This window comes from Lolium perenne, chromosome 2, assembly GCF_019359855.2.
Source record: "Lolium perenne isolate Kyuss_39 chromosome 2, Kyuss_2.0, whole genome shotgun sequence".
In the NCBI taxonomy this organism is placed as follows: Eukaryota; Viridiplantae; Streptophyta; class Magnoliopsida; order Poales; family Poaceae; genus Lolium; species Lolium perenne.
Genome location: NC_067245.2, coordinates 269,735,720 through 269,742,173, shown reverse-complemented (window position 1 = coordinate 269,742,173; position 6,454 = coordinate 269,735,720).

Here is a 6,454-nt window from a genome sequence, read left to right as displayed (position 1 = left end):
CATATCGTATCCACAAGCCAAGAATGGCCATCAGATCAGATGAAAACTTGCTGCCTGTACTATTCGTTCGTTTTCATCTCGCGTGCTCATCATCTTCAGTCATCATCCGTTCATGCGTGCCTGGTTCGCGGTTGGTGCCTGAAAAGACTTGCAAAGATTCTCTGAATGACTGGAAATCAAAGCAAGAAGGAGAGCTAAGAATAGTAGATTGGCCACCGCAGAAATGATGCGTACCAGGAGCCTTCAGTCCTTCACAATCATATAAGGGGAAGAGAGCTGTGACAAGGCCATGAGAGCATGCACTGGTATCCCAACGACGGGAAGACGGTGCCGTGCAAGAACAGTGATGTGTACTGAGTTAGTGGTTTTGTTACTAAGAGTGTCACCACTAAAAGCCACTCTATTTTGCTACAATTTGTAATCATGGATGCATTGATCAATGGTTGCCAGGGGTGTCCCTGCTGTGTGTTAAATTAGTGAATGATCACTCACATAGGCTAGCAATCGGGACCGGTGAAAGATAGATTTTTTTTTTTTGCTTAAAATGAAGAATCTTCAACCAAAGCTTAAAATGAAGAATCTTGGACCAACTCTTTTATGAAGATCTATGCGGAAATTCAATTCGGTTCCTGGGTGCGTATGCTCCCTCTACTAAAAAAATCATATTTTGAAATGTCAAAAAATTTGGACAAAAAATTCTACATATACATCTCCATAATATACGTACGTTCGTCAAGTTTCACGAAAATTTTGTGTGGTCTATATAAAAAAGAGAAAGTTTATCTTGTGAAAAACGTTATTTTTAGCACTGAATTTTGTCTTTTTTACACACGTCACATGATAAGTTGATTTTTTATGAAACGATTTTGTGAGCATGTAGCACGTAAAGATGTACGTGCGAACTTTTAGTTTAATTTTTTTAAATCTTAAAATATATGTAAGATGTATTTCGAAATATAGGGAGCATATGCACCCATATTCCAAAACACCGCTACCCTATCTATGTGCATTGTTATAATCGAGATGTACAATAAAAGAAGAACGAAAAGAAAAACACTGCAGAGGACACGAGATTTTAACGTGGAAAACCCTTGCAACACACAAGGGAAAAACCACGGGCGCTAGCCAGCAAAACTTCACTATTTCGGTGGTGTTTACAAACGCCGTGGGTGTACAATGATGCGATAAAACCCTAGCGGCGGCTTACAAGGAATATATATAGACGGTGGCAACGATCCGTACCGCGACGGGCCTCGCTCCGCTCGTCAGAAGTTAGCCTGCCTTTAGTATATGAATTTGGATCACAATATAACATGCATACTGAAAAATCTGATGGATCTTCGTACGGCCATGCTTACAAAGATCTATGAATCTTCCACCTTTATTTAGGAGAGAGCGAGTGGAATTTCTTATTCTTGGTGGTAGAGTATTTAATTTGTTTTTGGAGCATCGAGTGACTAGTGAGTACATTGTTTTGAAGCCCAAATGATGCATCGGGCTAGGTTGAATTAAAGGGCCCTGCAAGATGGGCCAAATTTATCTTTAGAAGTAATGAATGTTAGAGCCCATTATATTGCCCAGACAGACAGCGGCCAAGATAAGGGTGGTGGAGGTAATTCTCAAAACAAAACAAAAAAGGTGGTGGAGGTTTTCAGTTAAAACAAAGCTGAAGCCCATTTTAATCACGCAATTCCCCAATCATGTATAGTCTTCAGTCCCCCATGTCCGTCGGCTCCTCCCCCGGCGATGAGTTGTCCGGGGCTGCTATGGGTATGTCTGTCTCAATCTCTGCTCAGCTGACCTAACGTAGAAAAATACACCCTGTTTCAATTTCAACCCGGCGGGAGGGAGCTGTTGTTGTACAAGGATGCAGCGAATTAGCTCGGTTTATTGATTTGTAGGGAGATGCATGTTTTTTTTTCCCTCAGTTACTTTTCTTAATGCTTCGATTTTCCTTTCAAAATCCGTGTATGAGTGCAACCCGACTATGAGCATTTCCGTGTTCTATTCAGCTTTCCACTTGGTTTTCCGGATCCCTTTGGGATACGGATATAATCTTGGTAGAGTCATAGATATGTATAAATTGGATAGTTTGTTTGCTACTGTTATAAAACAAAGTTGACTGCAAGCACATATCCTAAAGTATTCAGTTACTATGGCAGCACCATACGGTTGGTCGGACCTCCCAATGGATCTCCTTCTCAGCATCCTGCAACGAGTTGAGCTCCCACAAGCCCTGGCGTTTGCAGCCGTCTGCGCGTCATGGCGCTCGGCGGCAACGGCAGCTGGCATCCCACGTTCTCGCACGCCATGGCTCGTGTCTTGGGCCGACTTCCTCGAGCAAAGGGAATTACAGCTGAAATCCAAGATGAAATGGGTCCCAGCAGCAGCAACCTGCAAGTTCCGCCATCTCCTTGACGCGGACAAGGTTTACAATGTTAATTTTCCCAAGGGTTGCTTCGTTGCATGTTGTGGAGCGTCCCACGGATGGCTGTTTCTGGTAAACGACCTCTCCAATCTTGTTCTGTTCAACCCTTTCAGGTCGTGCATGATCCCTCTCCCGCCAATCACCGATTTCTCATGTGTGAGGGCAGTTTACGACAGCGGAGGAAACTTGGAACATTATCTTTTTATGGGTGACACAGTCTATCAGGCAAATTATCTAGGAGCATGATTTTATCAGAAGGCTGTGTTGTCCTGCAGCCCGTCTAATGGTGGTGACTATGTTGCCATGATCATCCACCGAGATAGTGATTGGCTCTCTTTCGTTAGGGCAGGAGAAAGCGAGTGGCGAACTGCTTCAATGTTAGATGTGAGCAAGCATGATCAGTACACTGACTGTGCATACCACAATGGGAGGTTCTACGCTGTGACATTGCACGGAAAAGTGGATAAGTGGGATCTTAATGCACCGGATGGACCAACAAAGGAGGTGGTTATTGAGCATAGGCACTATGCGCCTGTTATTACTAGAAAGCTGGTATCTACACCGTGGGGTGATCTCTTGCAAGTCCGTGTGATTTATACAAACGCGAAGAGTAGGTACCCAGATAATGTCAAGTTCCAGATTCGCAAGGTTGATCTCGAAGGATTAAGAAATGTATCGATGAAGGACTTGGGAGATCATGCTATTTTCATTGGACTGAACCACTCAGCATGTTTACCCACAGGGAGTCTCTCTGGTATCCCTAAAGAGCACTAAGGGCATCTCCAACCGGGCGACCCAAACGGACGCGCTGGGCCGTCCATTTTGGGTCGTTTGGGTCGCCGCCAGGACACGCGGACAGCGCCCCGCGTCCGCGTGTCCGTTTGGGTCGCGCGGTGCGCCCAACGCGGCGACCCAAAGAGACGCCACGTGGTTCGTCTTCCTTGCGCGGCGCTGCGCCATGGCAGGCCTCGACGGGACAGCCATGGTGGGCGGTGGAACGCGCGGGAAAGATTCCGCGCGCACCAAGGTTCCCGCGCGCGCGAAAACGACATTGGCGCGCGCTCGCGCCCGAGCGCGCCCTAGTTTCCCGCCAGACCGCCGGCTATAAAAGACGGCGGCGGTCTCACACAGACCGCCAGACCTTCCTCTCCCACTCCACCTTCTCCGGCGGCCACTCCACCTTCTCCGTCGCCATGCCGCGCACCCTGCAGGCCACATGGGCCAAGCTCTCCCTCGCCGCCCGGGCCAGGTTCCCGCGGACGGTGGAGGAGGAGCGCGCGGACTCGCGGTGGGTCGCCGACGACGAGGCGCTCCGCATCGCTGCCGAGGCGGCGGCAAAGAAGGCCGGTGACGCGGAGATGGTGGAGGCGGCCGCGGAGGGCTAGCACGAGACCGCGGACGGCTGGTACGAGGCCGCGGAGGAGGGGACGGCCGCCGCGGAGGAGCCCGTCAACGAGGAGGACCTCGCGCTGGCGAACATCAACGCCACCATCGAGGAGCGACTCGCCGACCTCACGCGCGTGACGAAGGAGCACGAGGGCATCTGGCGGGCCGGCCGCCGCTAGGCGACCTCCTCGGCCGTAAGAACGAGCTGCTCGCTATGCGAGCAGCCCGTCACCTCATCCAGATGCCGTCCCCCGAGCGGCGCGCCCGGGAGGATGCTGAGTCGGCGGAGCGCGGCCGGCAAGAGCGCATGCGCCGGCGGCAGGAGATCCACGAGGCCCAGGCCCCCGCCTGCGTCCGCATTGAGGCGTGCGCCGCTGTGGAATGCGCCGCTCTGCAGGAGGTGGAGCTATGCGGGAAGCGAATGATTCCGCCGCAGGAGGCGGAGCGCGAGCGCGCCCGAGGTGCGCGGACGGAAAGGAGGAGGATGACGGCCTCCTTCCAAGCTGCCCAGGCCCGCGCCGCCGCCCACGCCGACGCCGACGCCCGCGCCTTCGCCGACGCGCCACCCAGCCCGTAGTGTCGGGAGTGGAATCCTCACACGTACGAGCCGCCCGCGTCGAGTGAAATCCACGGCCCGACGGCGAGCCGGCGAGAGTCGCGCGAGGCCGCCGGCCCCGTACGTATTTAGGATAGAAGTAGTAGCTAAAAAAAATGTAATGAGTTCTTTTTAATGAAAAATATTATTTATGCCTATGACACGCGGGCCAGGGGCGGACAAGGGGCGGACGCGAGCGACCAGCCTTTCGCGTCCGCGGCCACGCAAACCCGGCCAAGATTTGAGCCGGGTTTGCATCGATCCGGACGCCGCGGGCATCCGTTTTAGGGATGGGTCCGCGCGCTGGGCCGGGTTTTTGTCCGGCTGGATCCATCTGGACGCGCGGACGCGGGATGGGTCGCCCGGTTGGAGATGCCCTGAGCTCCCAGGGTTCCGAGCCTTCGTGGTTAATCGAAGCATCGCTTTCGTTGGTCCTACTTGCATGAGCGTCGCTGCCACGAACGGGCGTACGTGTCAGGCTAGATTTTCCAGAGTCGGTTCATTTGGGGTCAAACCGTCAAAGGGTGCTCATCCTAATTTTCACAAAAAAAAGGGTGCTCATCCTAATAACCAAAGAAACGTGTTGGAGTCGCTGGTTGAGAGGAGCCGCCGCACCACCGAGACATCCATATGCACTGATTCGTCCCCCAGGTTCCGCCGTGGAGATTGACGGCCGGCGGAGAGCCACGAACGGCGATATGAGTAACAATCGCATGATGCACTTCGTCTCCTCCAAACCTGCTCCATTAATTGCGCGAGGTGAAGATCGAGCGTCACCGCTCCGTCTTCGGCGCTGCCGCCGATGTCGACTTTCCGTCAAAGGCGGCAAGGAGGAGCACACGGGAAGGGGTTCAGCGATGCGCCGATCTTGGGGACGCCAGATCTGGGGGGCAACCTCACTGTTGTTGTCCGCTCTCCTTTAAGCGAGCTCATCTCCATTGATGGCCCTCTCCTGCCCTTCTTTTCTTTCCTCAAATAAGACAAAGCAGCGAGGTGTGAAGCGCAGGTTGGAGGGTGAACTATTCGTCCTCCTCTGCAAGCCTCTTCGATGATCCGGTTTCCAGGTAGTCGTCAACCACTTGGCATTGATAGATCCGGCGATCCGCTGTAACAAGCCCACGCAATACCAGTCCACCCTCTGCCCCCTAACTATTTTTCTATGCTTTTCAGGCAGATAATATCAGGTTCACTGTTCGTGTGGCGCGTGCGTCCATGCTTGGGGTGCACGATGCACGTTTTAGGATCAAGCTCTTTGGATCTGGATGTAGGTCTGTCCTGGCAGCGCCCTGTAGGCTGAGTGCTCATGCGTGTGTAATGCCTGCATTGCTCTATGTTTGTTCGGAGGTTGCGCGATTTGGTTAGAGTTTTGCTCTTAGATCCTGCCGCCTGCAGTTGAGTCTAGATTTAGGTTGAGAAGTTTGGGGTTTCTGTGTGTTGGTTGGTTCCATGGATGCCGGCCAGCCACCACGAGGCCGTTTGGGTTGGAAGCGTTTATGTATTTTATTGGTGTGTAGCCACATATTTCTTTGATTACGGATGAAGAGGTGTGGATGCTACGGAGGGCTTCATTTTCATGAGTGTTCGGGCGTGGCGGCAGGTTCGAAGGAGGATGAAGACGAGCACGAGGCGCTGCTCCTATGAAGGGGATAAGGCGCGCCAGGGCGCTGGTGGGTATATTGACAAGATGATTCAGATTACTTCTATGCACATACTGTCGTCATTAACAATAGAGATTCAGGTTACATCGATTCACATGTTGGACTGTGTGAATTGTTACAAAAGAGCAATCTAGAACAACAATACCTTCAGTGAAAATTTTAGGAGAATCTATCAAAAATATGATATTTTGTAGATATATACCATATGAAAATATATTTGCATGTCAATGATTTTTGGTAAAACTTAAGTCAAACTTGACATAGTTTGACCTTCTAAAAATAATATAGGCCTTAAGCTTTGGGATGGAGGTAGTATTACATATAGCTAAAGATAATCTAGAGTGATGGTTCTTACGTGAAATCATTAGAAACATCGAAAACGCCTCC